This window comes from Phascolarctos cinereus, unplaced genomic scaffold (assembly GCF_003287225.1).
Source record: "Phascolarctos cinereus isolate Bilbo 61053 unplaced genomic scaffold, phaCin_HiC Scaffold_5;HRSCAF=322, whole genome shotgun sequence".
NCBI lineage: Eukaryota > Metazoa > Chordata > Mammalia > Diprotodontia > Phascolarctidae > Phascolarctos > Phascolarctos cinereus.
The window spans coordinates 351,284,765-351,305,837 of NW_027555958.1; positions in this window are offsets into that span (position 1 = coordinate 351,284,765).

Sequence of the window (21,073 nt, forward strand, 5' to 3'; positions counted from 1 at the left end):
GGAATGCTAAATTTTAATTAGAGGTCTGTAAAAATAAAGCTGCTTTGGACCTCAGGTTAAGAACCTCTGAAAAAATATAAAATTTAAATTAAAAAAAAAAAAAGAACCTCTGCCCATGAAATCAGGCAATAGAAACCCGATTGAGGCTGCCCAGAGTGATTTGTCTGGAATGATGATGACCCCTGGTGGTGATGGAAGGGATCTCATGGTGGTGGGTGTTGGGTCATTTCAATTGTGTGACTCTCTATGACTCCATTTGTTTTCTTGGCAAAGATTCAGGAGTGGTTTGCCATCTCCTTCTCCAGCTCATTTTACAAATGAGGAAACTGAGGTTAACAGGGTTAAGTGACTTGCACAGGGTTACACACCTAGTAAATATCTGAGGCCAGATTTGAACTCAGTGTTGAGGTTTAGAGGTTTAGAGGTGCTAGGACCCCAAAATCACCTGGGTCCTGCCTGAATGAATTTGACCCAAGCCTTTTTTCAGCCAAAGACAAGATTTATTAAAGATTAGCCATATTGGCCAGACTCTTAAGGAATCTAAACATTTGTAACTCCCATAAAGACAAGCGGGCTTAAGCAAGTCTCATCCCCTAAATGGTGGCCAAGATGGATCTTATATATAGAAAGACTGTGGGAAGGATCTAGGAGTGGTCAAGTAGTTTGGGGTGACTGGAAGAGGGGTCTAGGAAGGATCTTGATGGGAGTGACTGGGAGGTAGAATAAGTCTAGATAGGATCAAGGGCAGGAAGTAGCCAGGGGCCAACCAGAGGTAACAGACAATAGAGGGCTAGGCTTAAATGAAGGGTAACAAAGAATTGTAAGATTGGGAGTAGGCAACAAGAAAGGCCAGTTGATAGGATTATAGCCTCAGGCAAATGCTAGAGACTTCCTTGATCAAGTAGAATTCAAGGAGAATCAGAAGACAAATGGGACCAAAATTCTTTTTGGGATAAGGGGCAAAGGCCTGGGCTGGCCCCTACCCATCATTCCCTTCTCAAACAAATGGGACCCAAATTGTTTTGGGTTAAGGGGTGGTAGTCTCTGCTTGGGCCTGTACCTGTCATCAGGAAGATGAGTCTTCCTGACTCCAGGCCTGACATTCTATCTATCCACTGTGCCACCACTAGCACATGGTAGCTAATATTATTTATTTATCATTGTCATATGCTTTATATTAAATGTTTTAATGTCACTTCTATTTTTATTACTTTTGCATTCCTGTTCAAATTCTCAAGGGCCTTCAGCAAAATAGATAATGCCCATCTATACAGATATCAGGTGGACCCCTTAGCTTTCCAAATGTACAGATAAAAAGGTCACATAGACCCCTGCCCAAGACCATGAGAGCAGGTTCCCATCTCTAGAGGTGTGTGCTATAATTACAGTTAGCCGTGGGAGGAGTCAGATATCCTTCTTCTCCTCCCCCCCCCCAAACAATTGTAATGCCAAAAAACCCCAAAGATTTGGTTTGGGGTTAGATGCAACAGATAACACCTTATTGCCCCACCCAATTAAATGCTACGAAGTTCAAAGCAAGATCAAGGTGCAGAGGGGCAGCTAGGTGGCACAGTGGATAGAGCACTGGCTCTGGAGGCAGGAGGACCTGAGTTCAAATCTGTCTTCAGATGCTTACTAGCTATGCGACCCTGAGCAAGTCACTTAACCCTAATTGCCTCAAAAAAAAAAAAGATCAAGCAGCAGAGTAGCATACACATACATACATACCACATATTATACACATACATATGGCTGTTCTAACAAAGGCATTTCTTTCTCTTTCAAACCACCTCCTGGGGGCAGCTAGGTGGCACAGTGGATAGAGCACCGGCCTTGAAGTCAGGAGGACCTGAGTTCAAATCCGTTCTCAGACCAAACATTTGACACTTACTAGCTGTGTGACCCTGGTCAAGTCACTTAACCCCAATTGCCCCCCCCCCAAATCACCTCCTGTTTACACAGTCACTTTTGAGGGATTCCTATTTCTCTCTGAACAATTTCTGGAAGAGCAGGAATACTTATGAATCACTTATTTGCCAGGCACTGAGGAGGAGGATACAGAGATACACAAAGGAGGGTCTTTACCCTCAAAGAACTCAAAATCTAGTAGAGAAATAAATCTGACACAAAGCAGCTAAAAGGGCAATTAGAATATGGTCAATAAAAGGAAAATCACATGGGTATTGCAGATTCAGTGGAAGATTTGAGACTAGGGTCTAGGTCTAGGTCAAGAGACCTCTAATTCAGTGCTCTATTTGTTCCACCGTGTGGTTTTGTTATTGTTGTCAAGCAGTTTTTCAATTATGTTCAACTCTTTATGACCCCTTTGGGTGTTTTCTGGGCAGATAGTGGTTTGCCATTTCCTTCTTCAGCTAATTTTACAGATGAGGAAACTGAGGCAAGCAGGGTTAAGTGACTTGCCCAGGGTCACACAGGGAGTAAGTGTTTGAGGCCTGATTTGAACTCAGGTCTTCCTGACTTTTGGCCTGGCGCTCTATCCACTGCACCACCTAACAGTACACCATGTGGCTGCTGGCAACTATAAAGTTCTGTCTTTGATACTATACTAGTCAGCATTTTGGACCTTTCTTCTGTTTGACACTACTGTCAGGCACATCTCTCAACAACTTAACCTATCTAAATGTGTACTAATTTAATTCTCCCTAAATCCAGCTCTCCTCCCATATCTTTCAAAGGCATCAGTATTTTCCTAGTCACCCAGCTTGATATTTGATAGTTAGACTCAATTCTCCAGTGCTTCCACTCAACTCACTGCTTTTTCCAATCCAAACTCAATTAGTTGCCAAGTGTAACTGATTCTAGATTTAGAACGCCCTTACATCTCTACCCTTCTCTTCACTTCATTCTTCAGGGTCCCAGGACTTGGTTATGCTGCCTTGGGGAAAAGGCTATGCTTTCCCAGTATATATTTGCACTCTCACTTATTACCTGTGTGATCTTAGCTAAGAGTCTTAACATCTCTGACCCTCAGTTTTCTCATACATATGACATGGGACTTGGCCTAGATCATCACTCTGGTTCCTAAGGCTATGATATTATAGTGCTCTCTTCTAGGATGGATTTCACATTACTTCCCTTTCACATACTCTGTGTTTTAGCCATCCTGGTCTCCTTACTCTTCCCCACTGACAACATTCCGTCTTCAACCTATATGTCTTTGCCTTGGTAGTCCCCCATGTCTGGAATTCTTATCCTCTTCACCTCAGATACTTGGAAGCCTTAGCTACCTTCAAGATTCAGTTCAAATGCTACCTTCATTTAGAGGGAATTTCCCAATTCCTGAAATTGTTAGCGTCCTCCCCTTCCTAATGACTTAAGATTTAATTTATATATAAAATCCTTGAAAGTTAGGACTAACCACTTGTTTTTTGAATTGTTCACTCACTTCAATGGGTCCTCACACTGGCGGATTTGGATTTCCCATATAAGCACCATCACTATTCAACTATGACTAAAATTATCTCAGGATCTTAGGGGTTACTTTGTTATGGGGAAGATGCATTCCACTGATTCTCAACTATTGTTCTTGAGACCCCATTGATGTACTTCCTACTTACACAAACTTAGTCACCATTAATTCTGTTTTAAAAATATAGATGTTTTTATTAATATAATTTGTTTTCACATTGCCTACATTTCTCCCTGTATAGTTCTCCTTACACTTCTCATAGAGCCATCTCCTAAAAGAAAGGACATTTTTTTTAGAAAAAATATTCAGCAAAACCAACCAATACGTTGAGAAACTCTTATTAAATTAAATCTTCCACATACCAGTGGATGCCCAATTTTACATGCAATAAAGTGTATTTCCACACATTTTCTTTGGGACCAAACTCATTTTTTATCATTAGGGTTTTTCTTTTTTTAAAGAATGGATTTTTATCGATATCTCTTGTGTTTTTTTTGTTACCTGGATTTTCCCTTACATCTTTTACTCTCTTCCCTCCTAGAGAGCCATTCCTTAGACAAATAATCTTTTTAAAAAAAGAGTCAAGATAAAAATCAGCAAAACCAATTAACACATTAAAAAAGTGATAATATCCAATCTTTTATATCTATGGACTCTCATCACTGCAAAAGAGTGAGACGAGGGAGATGTCTTCTCACATCTTTTCTCTGAGGACAAGCTTGTTTTGTATAATTTCCCAACATTTAGTTCTGATTGTTTTATAATCATGGTTCTTTCAATTTACAATCTTGTAGTCTTTGTGTATGCTGTTTTCTTGGCTCTGCTTGCTTAATTTTGAATCATTTCATATGTCTTTGTTTCTTTCTTTTTTCTTTCCTTCTTTCTTTCTTTCCTTCCTTCCTTCCTTCCTTCCTTCCTTCCTTCCTTCCTTCCTTCCTTCCTTCCTTCCTTCCTTCTTTCCTTCTTTTCTCCCTCCCTCCCTCTCTCCATGAGAACAGGGCTCAGCAAGGGGTCCAATGTATTAATCAGAAATACTTCAAAGATGAAGACAAAGACAGATTTTTACAATTCAGGATTGAGGCCACATGCAGGAATTTAGTACTAACAGGGTCCCAGAAACACTTACGCTACATAGGCAAACTGTTTTAAAGTGGAATGAGTTTTCAGTGGGTTCCAGATATCCTCAAATAGAACAGTGGTGCCAAAAGCTCCAGTGTGGCTGTGACCTTGGGCAGTACCTTATCTCTCTCTCTTCTCTCTCTCTCTCTCTCTCTCTCTCTCTCTCTCTCTCTCTCTCTCTCTCTCTCTCTCTCTCTGTCTCTCTCTCTCTTTCTCTCTCTCTCCCCCTGTCTCTCTCTCTCCCTCCCTCTCTCTCCTGTTCTCTCTCTCAGATTACTAGCTTGTTGGTCACCATTTGTGCACAAGTATGGTTTGAATTTCTTTCTTTCCCATTGTTCAGATTTATTCATCTCTGACAAAATCATGTTTGAAAGGCCCTGTCAAATTAATGGCAAGGCATTATCTCCAAGACTACAGAATTTGTAACACTCTACTGAACGTTCATCCATTTTTTTGGTTCTGCTTTCTCTCTGTATTTTCCACAACCTCTTGTCCTTCCATGTTTCCATTTAAGTCATTTCTAAACCTCTTTTTCATCTCCACAAACCTTCAATCACTCTAGCCTGCTTTCAAAGGTCATTGCCCCTGCTCCCTTTACTGTCTGGATCCTATAGTTAACCAATTCAACTACATATTGTCCTTTATCCTTGAATTCCCTCAAATTCTTGCCCTATCACTGTTCATGCCTTGCCCCAGACCTCAGTTCCCCTCACTATATACCTTCTCTTGGACCATGCTGCTGAATGAAATAGGAGAAGCCATAAAGCTGTGCCAACTGGTTCTCTTACAAATTTACATAATAATAATAATAATAATAATAATAATAATAGCTGGCATTTATATAGCCCTTTACATATGTTATCTCATTTGATCCTCTCAATAACCCTGTGAAGTAGGAGCTATTGTTCTCTCCATTCTATGGATAGGAAAACTAAGGTGAATAGTGGTTAAGTGCCCACAGTCATATAGGTAGTAAGTATCTGAGGTAAGATTTGCATTTACATCTTCCTAACTTCAAGTCTGGGAGTCTATCCATAGAGCCATCTAGCCAGTATTTATTTCAACTGGGTCCTCTCTGATGCACAGCAATCCTTTTGTTCTTCCGTGATTGATTCTCTATAATAATCCCTATGGTTATTGTCCTAGCCTTTCTCTTCTCTCTTCAAGCCTCTTATATCACCATTGCTCTTTTCTCTCTTAGAAGAGGATCTTATCTACTTTACTGAGAAAATAGAGTTTTTCATACCCCAAATAATAAAAGAAAGAAGAAAAATGTTTATAGGTATGAAATCATTTACAACAGCTTTTTTCATGGTAGTTAAAAATTAGAAATTAAGGTAGTGTTCTCCTATTGTGATACAAGCATGTAATGGAATATTATTGTGCCATAAGAAATGATGAAATAATTTCAGAGAAATCTGGGAAGATCTGTATGAAATGATGCAGAGTGAAGTGAGCAGAGCTAGAGATACAGCTTATACAATGGTGATAACATTGTAGAGAAAACAACTTTGAAAGACTTTAGAAGTCTAATCAATGCAGGGATAAACCTGAGTCCATAAGAATGAAGATGAAACTTGTAACTCATCTTAAAATTTGGAAAGAAACATAAGTTTTCAGACATGGCTAGCATGGAAACTTATTTTGCTGGACTGTGCTATTATGTATTAAAGGCTTTGTTTTTGTTTTTTGTTTCCTTTTAAGAAGAGAAAATAGAGACCATTCATCATGAGCTTCCTTTTCTCCCCTCACTTAAATCTCTAAACATCTCTTCATCAACCTTTTTTGCTCCATCAGTTCCTCCTCTTTTGCTTTAATCTCTGACAAAAGGGCTGCTTTTTTATTTATTGAAACTCACTCCTCTACTTGTGCTTTGATTCAGTCCCTTCTGGTCTCTTCCAAGAGAACTTGCTCCTTCAATCATCTCATATCTGTATTTTTATACCTCTTTTTATCTGCTAGCTTGCTAGGATGCCTCCCATTCTGAACTGCTCCCTTTCCCCCAAGCCAAGAGGGGCCTTTCCTATTAATCCCTCAAGCTACCTGGGCTACCGGACTGCTGCACCCTGTCTTTCTTCTGAGTCAGCTGTTCCAGGGTTTTTCCTGGGGTAATATTTTCTGGGCTTTCAGAGGTTTATAAGGGACAGTAAGAGCTACTTACTTCTTACTCTACCATCTTGGATCTCGGAAGCCTACGCCTCTTCTTATCAACTGGTTCCTTAATTACTATCTATAGACTTACCTAGACCTTCCTCATTCTTAAAAAATCTTCATTAGATACTACCCTCCCTTTAAGCTCTCATCTATATCATTCTCTCCCCTTTCACAACCAAACTTCTGAAAAAAAAAAACAATTTATTCTGATTGCCCCAACTGCTAGCCAGACATCTCTACCTGAATGTCACATAGACATCTCAACCTCAACATGTCCAAAACAAAAATTATCTTCCCTTCATATACACCCATCCTCCAAAATCATTCATTTCTGTTGAGGGAACCACCATCTCAGGTTTGAAAAACTGGAGTCATCCTTGACTCCTTTCTCCCTCAAATCCCATACCAATCAGTGATCAAGTCTTGTTTATTCAGCCTTCACATTATCCCACCGAATTATTCCTTCTCTTCACTCATGTAGCCATCGCCCTAATTCAGGTCCTCTCTACTTCTGCTACTTTAACTAGACTTCTCTAGTCTGCTAACTTCCCTTCCCTCATCAATTCATCCATCACACAGCCACCAATATAAGCTCTCCTTTTTGTTATGATTTTTATTGTTATTATTTTTAGAATCATTTCTTTATTTCCAAGATTCATTTTAAATTTTTTTGAGTTCCAAATTCTTTCCTTTCTTATTACTCTTCCCTCATTCATTGAGAGGCAAGCAATATGATATCAGTTATGGATGTGAAATCATGCAAAACACAATATAAGCTTTCTAAAGCAAAGGACTGACAAAATCATTCTCTTGCTTAAGAGTTTTGCCTGTTGCCTCTGGGATAAGACACAACTCCTTTGTTTGGCTTTTAAAACCCTGAACAATCTGGGTTCACCCTACTTTTCCAGATTTATCTCATACTACTCCCCTTCACACACTTCAGTCAAACTGTCCTATTTGCTATTCTCAGGATCCACTATTCCATCACTTGCCTTTTTTTTAGGATGCCCCAGAAACTTTAGTTTAAAAATTTTAATTTTTTTCAATTAATGAAAATCTATTTTTTCTCCCTCCTGCTCATATTAATATCTCTGTGCAGATGTTCTAGAGTTGGTCCAACTCAGGTCATCTTCTGGTAGTTTATGTTCAACATTGGAATAAACAAGTTGCATTTTTCATTTTTGTCTTTGTATTTTCAGTCCTAGTACAGTGCAATGCACAGAGTAGACACTTAAACACTTATTAAATATAATTTAATTGGTTTTTGTTCATTATTCCTTGTTATATTGGAAGCACCAAGTCTTCCTGTGCAATTCCAGGAGTTCCCCATAATACCCACATATACATTTTTGGGATGACATGCCTGAAATTCCATAGAACTTAATTCTTTTGGCTTAAGACACTTACCTGTGGAAATATACATATGCCTGGGAGACATGATACTTTGATTTGTTGTTAATACTTCATATTTTAGTTTTGCACCTCTGTTGCTCTTCAATGCTTTTTATTGCAGAAGAATGCTCTGCCTCCAGCCAGTCTTCAGCTGTACCTGGGTGGCCAAATCACAGAAATCATAGAATTTTAGAATTGGAAGTTCCCTCGTGAGTCATTGAGACAAAATCAGACCCAAAGCACTAATCCTTTTAATAAGTCATCATCCAACCTCTGGTTGAAGATATCTAGTGACAGGGAAGTTACTACTTTTTTAGAAAATAATTCTACTTTTGGAGAGAGAGTAGGATAGTGGAAAGCTCAGTGGCTTTGGAGTTACAGGAAAGGGTTTTGAATCTTTTCTCTGCTGTTAACTACTACTGTGACCTAGGGCAAGTAACTTCCCCTATGCAGGCCTCAGTTTTTTTCACCTATAGAATGAAATGATTGAATTAAATATCTTCTAAGGGTATTTCCAGCTCTAAATTCCAAGATCCTAATTATTAAGAAATTTTCCTTTCTTTGGATTTCAAATCTCTTCAATTTATAGCCATTGACATTAACCTAGAGTCAAGCAGAATGTCAATTCCCTCTTCTATATGGCAAACTTTCAAAAACTTAAAGACAGCTAACATAGCCTTTCCCAATCTCTCTTCCCTGGGCCTGTCATCCCCTGTCCTTTCAACCAAATCTCACATGATGTGGTTTTGAATCATTTCACCATGCAGATCCCTTTCTTTCAGATATGCTTTAGCTTGTCAGTATATTGCTTTAAATATGGCCCCCAGAACTTGAAACAGTGGTCCAAATGTGATTTGACTAAGGCAAAGTAAACAGTCCTTCTATTAATCCAGCCTGAAATCAATACTATAGTATTATAGAGATTGTTGTTGTTCAGTCATTTTTTTTCAATCATGCCTGACTCTTTGTGACCCTATTTGGGGTTTTCTTGGCAAAGATACTGGAATGATTTGCCATTTCCTCCTCCAATTCATTTTTACAGATGAGGAAACTGAGACTTGCCCAGGGTCACACAGCTAGTAAGTGTCTGAGGCCAGATTTGAACTCAGGAAGATGAATCTTCCTGACTTCAGGCCCAGCACTCTATCCGCTATGCCACCTTGCCACCACTCTTTGTTATATATGATTTAGACATAATGGGTAAGAGCCCAGTCCTTAAGAGTGTGCACAACATGCCCTGTCTGGTGCTAACCCACAGGGAGGGTTTGTCAACCCGCTTCTGGGCATTGGCAAAGTAGGAGACCTTCTTCACACTTCACTCGTCAGTATCCCCTGTTTCCTGACTGTTTGTTTCAAGGTGAGAGAAAAGCTTGTGCATTGGCAACTGAGCCAGAATGGTGGGTCTGTCATTAGCTATATCAATATTCCTCTAGGCACATAAAGGAGAAGGAAGAGTAAAGCCTAGTGCTGGCAATAGTAGACTGGCCATTATTGTGAAATCTAGTAACAGATTTTGGTGGTTTTCAGGGAGTGACAGACACAAGTGAACTTCTGGAGTTTAGGAAGTGTGTGATTGCTTTCTCCACTTTGGCCATTTATCTGTGTGTTTCTGCTGCTATACTTTGTACTGAGAAGGTAGCTAAGGAAAACCCTGTGTCCAGCCCATGTTTACCCTGCCCTTAAGTCTCTTATGTACTCTTATCAGTGCTTGGCATCTCTCTGCTATCTAAGTTTCAGCCTCCCAGTATGGATGAATCTCTGATAAGGCCTTCCTAAGATGTTCTAAGCTTCATTTCTGACACAGCAAATGCCTGAGATTCTGTGCTATCAACTAAGGAACAAGTTTGCCCTAGACACAATGTCTAAATTCTTTTACGGGCAATAATAGAATCACTTAGTAAACTTGATGAAATGATGTATAACTCTAAAGATACTGCTCAAGACTGGTTGGTGCACTCTGTCTCTCTAGTAGATCAGTGGTATCTAACTCAAATCCTTAAAGGCTGCATATTGACTTAGAAAACCATATATTGATATTATCTATGTCTTAGTATATTTTTATTGGGTTAAATATTTCCTAATTACATTTTATTCTGGTTTGGGCAGCCACCTCTGCTTTAGACTACTGGTAACATATTATGGAAAGGCAAATATTTACCTAGAGTTGCATGGATGGTACAATCCAGGAGTGAGAGAAAAAAATGAGGCTTCCCATTGGAGGTGATGTAGGAAGAGGAATAATGTATCATATTTATAAAACAAGGGTGGGGGGAGAAGAGGAAAGGTGAGACTCAATGGTCTCTAAGGTCCCTTCCAACTCTAAATGTATGATCCTATGATAACCTACTACAGTCAGGGCCAATATGTACAGGTGATTAGGCCTAGGCAAGGCCAGCACAATCAGACCTGGGGCAGAGGAAGTAGTGTGTAAATGAGGAGGAGAGCAATTATCAGCAGAGAAGCCAGGCTGGGCTGGCACCACAGGTATCTGCAGAGCATCAAAATCCATGGGATTGATATGATTCAGGTCATTGGGCCAGGTCAAGGGAACAAGCCTGATGGTTCCTTCAAGGGGTCCTTGGCTTAGACACCTACCTCCAAGGGATTAGGCATACTGGCCAATGTCATATGGGCATCCACAGCACCAGAATTCTCTGGTGAAAGTATATAATGTCCCTTTGGGAAGGGAAGGGAGAAGGGAACAGATATTCATTAAGCACCTACTATATGCCTGTTGCTTTACAAATTTATCTCCTTTAGATTTCACAACCCTAACAAGATAGGTGCTGTTATGATCCCCATTTTTCAATTGAGGAAACTGAGGTAGAGAGAGGTCAAATGACTTGCCCAGCATCCTACAGCTGGTAAGTGTCTGAGGCCAAATTTGAACTCAGGTTTTCCTGACTTCAGAACCACAGCTCTATCCATTACACCACCTAGCGGCCATCAATGGTCCATTGCCAGGCTGTCATGGCAGAGATAGAGCATCACCCATTGGGCATCCTTAGGGTTGGGAAAGTGGGAGGAGGAAGGAATGCATGTATGAGCACAAGCAGAGGTGCAGGAGTCTTGGTGCAGATGTGTCAGCTTGGAGAAAAGGCAACTGGGATTGTATATGGAGATCCTGTGCTTTATAGTCGAGGTAGTGCAATCGTAGCAAATAGATAGGAATTGTAGTAGAGTCAGAAAGAACTGAGTTCAAATCAAATCCCATATCAGACTGTGTAATGTTGGGCAAACTTCTCTGAGCCTCAATTTCCTTATCTGTAAAATGAGGATGATAAAATATTTACCACATATAGTACTATTGGGAGGCTCAGGGGAAATAATGTGGGTGAAGTGTTTTCCAAACCTTAAAGTACTCTATGAATGTGAGTTACTATCTAATAGGGCCAACTGAGGCAAAGTAGCTATGAAGTACATGGTTCTTTGGAGCTCCTTCCAAAGGGGCTCAGGGGTTCTTAACGTTTTCTGTGTCAAGGACCCCTTTGGAAGTCAGTCTGCTGAGGGCTGTGGGCCCCTTCTTGGAATAAGGTTTAAAAGCATCAAATAAAATAAGTAGGCTCATAAAGGAAAACAATCATATTGAAATAAAGATAAAATTGTTTTCCTTTATCTAAGTTCGCAGATTCTTTGAAATCTATCCCATTTTGCAGGCTAGGAAGCCCTAATCTTAAATCTGGGTTCTGAAATAGCATATCTTCTGATTGTTACATCCCTGAAGCCAGGAGATGCCACAGTTAAATAGGCTAATTCCTTCTGAGGATGCTCAGTTTTCTTAGGATCTGCAGAAATGATGACAGGCTGCTTCCAGGTGACTTCTCAGGCTTCACATGGAGATTTGATAGAAAATAGTCCTTTTTCTTTGATATTGTAGATTTCTCTGCTGAGTCCAGCTCACAGTATAAGTGTATACAGTAGGGTGGAGTAGGAGAAAAGATTTCATGGCCTATGTAACATTCGATACTTTGGTTTCTACAACAAACTGGACCATAACAGAGTATGAAATAAACCATTACTTGGGTTCACTGAGAAAGTCCAGCAACCCCCTCCTCTTATAGATCCCACCTTCCTTTGGGATCTACTTAGTCCACAGGACTCTTAGGACCAGTAAAAGGCAAGGTCCATGTTAGTCCAACCACACCATGGCCCTATGGCTGGCTGCTTCTTGGCTTTATCTCCAGGATCTCCTTGGCATAGTACAGCAGCTCCCTTATAATTAGGCCACTGCTGGCCTGCCCAGCATCTATTCCTGTCAAGGCTTACAGACCCTGTTGCTCTCCTGCAGCTATTACTGCGCTGTTTCCCAAGCTGCCATCTGTTTTTTTTGTTGTTGTTGTTTGTTTTTTTGCTGTTCTTGTTGCCTTGGGTAAGTGTCCCAAATCTTTTAGAATGAGACTCACCTGGTCAGTATAGCTCAGGGCTGGTCAATATATATATATATATATATATATATATATATATATACATTTATCTCTTGTCAGTCAGCCTTATAGTCTTATCTGTGGACACACAAAAGGGCAGCTCAAGAAGCTGTCAGGCCCTTCTAATTCACCCTTCTCTATAGAAGGTCCCCAGAATTTACTCTTGGCTAAGTCAGGGAATTGAACTGTCTTCATCTCTCCCTTGCCTCAGGGTATAGGGACTCTGAGTTATTCAGAGGTCAGCTTGATTTTAGTGCTTTTGATGGCTTCCCCATTGTGTATATTGTTGTTCTTGTTCTCTGACTTTCACTTTGCATTACATCACACGCATCTTCCCATGTTGTCCTTAATTCCACATTTTTGTCTTTTTTTTGCCCAATACCATAAGATGATAGGGCTTTGCTTTATGCATTGTTGTTTCTTGGAAAGTACTATAAAAGATATCATTAAGGAAATAGATCTATATCTATATATTTGTCTATATGTCTCTATATCTATATCTATCTGTCTGTCTATTTATCTATCTAACCAGAAAAGGTTATCAAATGTGAGAATGATAACTGAGGAAAACTGATGGAGAGCTTGAATGTTAAACCAGTGTCCCTGAAACACTACAAGAATTAGAAGAAGTCCTTCAATGAAATGGGCAGATCTTCTATCAGAGATTTATGGAAAGACATAGATAAGAGTTGTACAGGAAAAAAAGACTTAGAAGGGCTACAATCCCCACCCAAAAGTGTGAAAGCAGATACAATTCAGTTCAATTTAATGAGCATTTATTAAACACCTATTATATTGCCTGGCATTGTGCTAAGCACTGAAGACATAAATACTAACAGTCCCTGTCTTCAAGGAGCTTACATTCCACAGTGGTGTTGTGGTATGAGAGGGTGAGAGGTTGTGACCCCTCAAAGACTGAAGTACATGATGGGTCATCTGGAACGAATTCACATACTCAAGCATTCTTTAAGTCAAGGTGGCAAAGTTTATCATTACACTTTTCAGTGGGCAAGGATTCTTAAGGATTCCTGCAATCTTAAAGTGGTACAGTTAAAGTTTATATAGGATAAAATACAATAGAACATGTGCCAAATATGCTAACTAGGTGATTCAGGGTGGGATTAGGCAGCGGTTATGTTCTTTTAAGAACATACATTTCTTGTATCTGCTGAGCAGGCATTTTACCCAGAGCTCACTGGGAAAAGCCCACAAGGGGGGCCACATGGAGGTGTGGTTTTAGGCCTGCTACATCACTAAGTTAACTAGAGGTCAGGGCAACTGAGAGTTGTTCAGTCTGCCACCAAAAAATGTCTTGTTTGACAAGATAGATGTAAGGAGTATACATATGTCTTAAGTCTAGAATACAGTTAATGAGGAGCCCAGGATGTAGACAATGAAGTAGGGCGGTAGTATGTCTTTATGACCCAGGGCAAAGCCAGCTTAAAATAATAATTCCTTCAGGTGCTGTTTGTAACTGCACCAAGGAAAGAGATAAGGGTCTTGCTGGGGCCCACTCATGAGTAATTGCTAAGCACAGTGTCCTTGGGCTGGGAAGAAACTGTCAGGGATAGTGTTTCTGAGGCTAGGGAGAAATTGGGGCCCAAGTACAAGCACCCAAACACAAGCACCCAAGCACCCCATCAGTGGGATGTGGCATGCAAACATACAAGTAAATATAAGATCCATCAGAGCATCTAAGAAATAAGTTGTCGACATTTGTGTGTCATATATAATTTTTAAAATTATGAAGTCAGGTTTGGATTTTCTTTCAATGAAACCAGTTTTCTACCAGGCCATATCTCCCCATGGAAATATCTTTTTCTTTTGGGCCTTTCCACCTCTCTGTCAGATGAGGTTGAAATCAGCTTGTAAGATAACATATTAGGGAACCCACCAATCAGTCAATAATATTTATTGAGTACTTATTGTGCCCTGTGTTTGTTGAACTAGATATGATAGAAAAAAATACAAAAGACATGGACCCTCTCTTTAAAGGAATATGTATTGAGACTGGGGAACAAAGAATGAAAACATACATGTATACACTGCAACCCCACCCCAATAACTATACTACATGAATTTTTTAAGACTTCCTTTTCTACAGGAAACCCAGTAAAAAAAAATCCTTTTCTTGGTATTGGTCTTTAATGAGACTAAATACTTCTCCATACTGCTTCTGCAGTTTGTCCTGTCAGTCATCGGCCACAATTCCTTTGGACCCCTTTGATCAAAGCCACCAAAGCCCCATATAAAAGACATTAGCAATAAGGGGGCTGATTGATCTCATCCTCATAGTGTCTAAGACTTCAGGACTACTTGACACTTAAGCATCCCCCTAGAGGTGATTTCTGTTGCCTTTAATATCCACTTCAATCCTAGGTCTCTGCAAAAATATGCATAAGGAATGAGACAGAGGTATTTACTTAGAGCACACAGTGCTGCTCATGGATATGGAGACTGGAGGAAGGGCTAAGCTGAGTTGGAGTATTGGCCTTTGAAACTTTCAAACAAGGTAGGCAGGTCAGAAAATGTCAACAGCCTACAAAAGCTTCTGTGGTCCTTTGTTTGACATGCAATGTCATCCCAGTGAATGGTAATTTTCTGGGTCCCACTAGTCACCAGCAGTGACTAGGTTGCAGGTTTCTTTTCTTTCTTTCTCTAAAAAAAAATAAATCTTAAGCTGTTTTTAAAGAAGAAACCAATGAACATTAAATCCTAAACTATTTATATTGCTTCAAGATTCTCAGACTCTTTATCTTCCTTCAAGGCTTATCTCTTGTCACCCACTCCATTAATCCTTTTCCATTCTCCCTGATGATTAATTCTCTCTCTCCTCAGAGTACTTTAGATTTACTTACACATAACATATATCCCATGAGAAGGTAAGTTACTTGAGATTAAGGATTATTTTGTTTTTATCTTTATATAAGGTCTAGGACAATGCTTTGTACATAGTACGTGCTTTAAAATATTGTTAATAAGCTCTGTGTATCTTTATCCCCACTCTCTCTCACAGGGAGGTCCGAGAGATAGGCTATATCTCCTGTCTGGGGTTCTAGAGTTAGCCCTGAAGAGTCAGAGGTGATTATCTAATGTCATAGGGTCAAGCCCCTACTGGCATATTTCCCCCTGAGAATATCAATTGAGAATCATTTAGTCAGCCAGCCTTAAGTAGCTTTTAAAAAGAAATATTTACTAAGGGGCTACAGTAAGGCCAGTTGGCATAAAGCATCCCCCTCAAAAAAAAAGTTTGTGACACACTTTCCCACAAAGACTTTCAAAATCTAAGAGAAAGTGGAGTCCAAGCTTAGAGTACATATGCCAATAGGGTAACAACTCATAGCTCCTAGTTTATAGAAGTCCTTTTCTCCCATTGTAGAGTACCCAAAAAGTGCTCTTTAATCATGGTGTAGCTTCTTTTGTGGAGTCTTTGTGGAACCATGAGTCTTATGCCTTGTCTATCCTTGGCTCCCAATGAAGACAACACTGTCAGATAATCTGAGGATACCTATGGTTAGGACACTGATGGGAAGCTAGGAAGACTAACATTCTCTCAACCCTTTGAAGTTCACATGAATCTCTTCCAACTAAAGGCTGGGGAGTGGGTGGGAAGCAGACATAGCTCAAGGCTAAAACTGAGGTCTCTTCTGTCCCCCTGAGTGGCTCCTCTGAAGGGATTTTACTAGAAAGTCATATTTGTTCCAATTTCTCAAATGATTCTCTTCTTAATTCACTTGATGATCCTTAGGACATGACCAAGTTTCTCCAGCCTATTGAAACATGCATAGTCCCTCTAATGTCAAGGACTTTTCACCCTTATTCTAAAGCTTTACTTGAGGTTGATAAATTAATTATCCTCTTATTTTAAGTGGGGTGGGGTGATATGTAATTTATTCAATCACCTTATCCTTACCTTAAATTTAATTCTCTACTGATGTATGCACATTCTTTGTTAGTGTACGTATACCCACTTTTGTATAGTAAGTTGTGCATATTATGTATTTTGGGTTTTTTTTAACTTAATGTTAATTCATAGAAACATTTTTGCAGATTGATATAATCTAAGACACGGAAGGAGTGCAACTGCATCAGTGGAAGAAGTACCCACAGAAATAAAACAATAGATCTTTCATAGTTGTGTTTTTAAGGTCTACTAATATTCTGCCTGGATTACACAAAGTATGTAGGGAAAGAGTAGTAGCTTGCTCTGGTGGACAGAGAGCTGGCTTTGGAGCCAAGAAGACCTATTGGTTGTTTAACGCAGGGTGATTCACTTAAACTCTCATAGAAGATGCTGACCTGGTTAGGTGGAGGCACCTGGAAAAGCCTCCTGTAGAAAGCAAAATTTGAGCTGAATCTTGAAGGAAGCCAAGAAATCAGGAGAACAAGGTAAGGAGGGAGAGCATTTCAGGAATGGGAGACAGCCAGTGAAATGGAGTAGAGCTGGGGGTGCAGCATTGTGTTTGAGAGACAGTAAGGAAACCAGTATCACTGAAGCCTTTCTTTGTCTCAATGGTCTCATTATCTAATGGTCTTCTCCCTTAAACTTTAAATAACACTTAGTTTTTCAACTTTCTAATGTACTTAAAACACAAACAACATTTAGAGTCAATCAATCAATCACCCTGCTCCACTTAGCCCTGATATCTTTAACAAGTAAGTCAAGTCAAAAAGCAATTATTAAGAGCTTCCTATGTGCCAAACACTGTGCTAAATGCTGGAAATAGGAGACAGCTGGATAGGTTGTCATATATGATCGTGATGAAATACTACTGTGCTGTAAGAAATGAGGAGCAGATTGGCTTTAGAAAAACATGGAAACACTTGCATGAAATAATGCGAAATGAAATGACTAGAACCAAGAGAATGTTATATACATAACAGCAATATTGTTTAGAGTAACTGAATGACAAAGCTAATCTGAGTAATATGATCATTCATACAAACTACAAAGGACTTATGAAGGAAAATGCTATCCATCTCCAGAGAAAGAACTGATATATGGAGGTATGTATTGAATGGTTCTACATATATATCTATATCAAATGTTGTCCTTCTGTAATGCAGGTTTGGAGGGAGGCAGGGAGACAATTTGGAACTCAAAGTGCAACAGACAAATAAAATAATTTTTAAAAAATCAGTGCTGGAAATACAAATACAAGCAGAAAGACAGTACTTGCCCTCATGGTGCTTACATTCTAATGAGAGAAGACAAAACATAAAAGGGAGCTGAAATGAATAAGAACATAGCTTAATTGAATCAATCAGTGGTGTGAACATAACTTGCATACTTCCATTGAATCATCAATAAGTCCAATGCCTTTCACCTAGGTGTGATAGAAAGTGTGTTCAGATTAGTTGGGGTACTTGGTCATGCCCTGCGGAACTTGTATAAAACCAATGGGCCATTTTGGAATTGAAGATCAACGTAGCTAGCAGTTTGGTGATGAAAGCCTCTATCCAAGCCCTTGAGAAAGAACCCGTGGAAGGGAGAATGCCTCAGCCTCATGGACATCCACCTTGAATAGAGGAGGACCTTATGAACTTTGGTGGGTCAGAGTAATTTGGACTTCCTATTTGTCACCCTAATTCTTGAAGTGCTCTCAGACACTGATAGAGTGTCTACACTAGGAGCCCAGAACAAATTAAACACAATAAGTAAAGACAGCATCAAGATTCTACAAGAATCTCCCAGCCAAGAGGCTAGCTAGTGAAATCAAGTCTATGGGGAACTTCATGAGCTCTCCCCCACAACAGGGAGAAAATTACTTTTAGCAACAATTTTTAAGAGTTGTAAGTTATACCTTTGCCACATGTGGTATCTAAGCTTGATCCCACTTTTCTGTCCTCTTGGGTACTGGTGGGAAAGTGTCAGCAGACTTTTGGGAAGATATTTTTGTACCAACTGTATGTACAATCCCTTGGTTAATTTTGCACAACCCTCTTTCTAGAAGCTAATTCAGTCTGGCTGACTGATATCAGCTAATCACTACAGAGGGAAGCACACCATTTGGGCTCATGAGTATCAGAAAAGGCATCTCCCCAACCTCTCAGGGATACCCCTAGAGCCCTGAGGGGAGATGTAGCAACCATGCCTTGGAGGTGCAACCTGCCAGTTTGAGTGGGGGGTTGAAAGAATAAGTCCAGAACTTGTGTTACATTAATATGACTATTAAGTATAAAAAAAAAGATTTTTAGAAGTTAGAATTCATGCTAAATAGGATAGTTAATAATATTGTAATAGTTTTCAAACCTTGAGAATATTTTATTTAAAAATACATTTCTAAATTAATGTTTTCTTAATGCCTTTTGTTTTTTACCTCATGGCCATTTCTGGACATACCATCCCAGGCCCTCCCACTCAATAGGCCTTCTCTTATATCCAAAAAATATACAAAACAAAATAGTTAAACAAAATCAACTACCACTGGGTAGTTGATGCATGTAGACCATGCAGCATTCTAGACAAATTGAATCCAGCTCTTCCAAGGAAAGGAGGGAAGTGCATATCTTCATCTTTTCTCTGGAGTTGATTGACGGTCACAACTAATACAATCATTTGATATTGTAAATAGATTATGTCAATCTGTGTGTGTGGGTGTGCGTGGGTGTTATCCTTTTGTTAGACTATAATTTTCTTGAGGGCAGAGATTTGGGCTTATTTCTACTCTATCTCCCAACATTAATGCTCTGTACATAGTATTTATTTACTAAATTTTTATTGAAAGGGGGGAAAAAGCATTTATTAAGCATCTATTATGTGCCAGGCACTGTGCTGAGTGCTTTACAAATGCATCTTATCTGATCCTCACAATAACCCTGGGAGGTAGGTGCTATTATTATCCTCATTTTACAGTTGAGGAAACTGAGGCAAATAGGTTAAATGACTTGCTCTGGACTGTACAGCTAGTAGGGCAGATTTGAATTATGTCTTCCTGATTCCAGGCCCTATGTTCTATCTACTGCACTACCTAGTTGTCTATAGGCATGAACAAATGAAAATTATAATTGGGCTGAAAATATGCTTGGTAGAGGAGAAATTTTCCCTTAGACATATGCTTCCAGGGTGGTAAAATGTCCATTGCTTCCGTTGCTGATTTTCCGAGGGTGAAGGGATCACATCAATGTTTTGAACCCAAAAGTTCTTAAGGCGGCCTCAGCCCAATTCCTTATATATCAGGCACTAATTAACTACCTTGGGACTTGGGTCATCTGGTGAGTCTGCATTATTTTTGCTTCTCAGAATTCTGTAGCTCCTAAATCCTTTGGAGCTTCAATGTACACTTACATGGCTTCTTCTGCCCCTCCCCCTGCATGCCGTTATCCCACTTCTGCCTGGCGTGTCTCTTCTCATTGGGCATCCTGCTGTCATTCCATCCACTATGGCACCTCACTTATTCTCACCCAGCAGATGCAGTGGGGTTTCTTTGTCTGTGCCAGCTGACTGGCTGTATTCCAAATTCTCATTAGCATTGCCTCTGTCTTGCTGCATAATTTTAAGTACACTTCAGAGATGGAATTGCTCAACAAGCAGGGAATCATTGTGATGTGTATTTGTGGTGGTAGGGGTGTGTGTGTGTGTGTGTGTGTGTGTGTGTGTGTGTGTGCGCGCGCGCATGTGTGTGTATGTGTATGTATTGTCAGAGTTCACATCCTTTTACTGCTGGAAGGAATCCTAATGTAGCACCTAGTGTGACACCCCCATTTTACAGAAGAGGAAACAGAATCCCAGAGACTTTGCCAAGGTCCCGTGTCCAGTTAGTGGCAAAGCAAGTACTTAAACTCGATCTCCTGGCTCTAAGTCCAGTTTTCTTCCTACTCTACTATGCTGAGGGGGCAGGGGAGGAATCCCATTCATACCCATTACTCAATAATGTCTCCCCCCAATTCTCCTTCTCAATATTTAGAATTGGAGGAAATTTTTAACAGACAAATGACAATCTGGAATTGGAATAGCTCACATTGATATATTATTGACATAACACTTTAAGGTTTACAAAGCAGAAGTGAGGTAAGGTAAAATGTCTCCATTTTATGGATGATAAAACTGAAACACTCAAAGGTGAAGGTGATTTGCTGAGGATCTCATAGCAAATAAGTATGAAAGCTGAGAAATAAATTGTTCTGACTTTCCATGCCTTTAACTGTCAAATATTGTTGTTCGGTCATATCTGACTCTGTAACTATTTGAGGTTTTCTTGGCAAAGATACTGGAATGATTTGCCATTTCCTTTCCCTGTTCATTTTACAGATGAGGAAACTGAGGCAAATGGGTTTAAATGACTTGCCCAGGGTCACACAGCTAATAAGTGTCTGAGGCCAGATTTGAACTCAGGTCTTCCTGACTCCAGGCCCACCACTCTAACCACTAGGCTACCTAGCTATGCTGGCAAATGTACCCTGCACTACTAAGTGACAGAAAGGGGGGGAAAGAGGCCAGTGATTTGGTACTCTTTTTTTCTTGTATGACATTAATTTTAAAGCTTTGCCATGAAACTTTCGTTTCTGTAAAAAGCAGTTGTTCCTTAGGTTAATTGCTTTTTTTTTTTTAAAT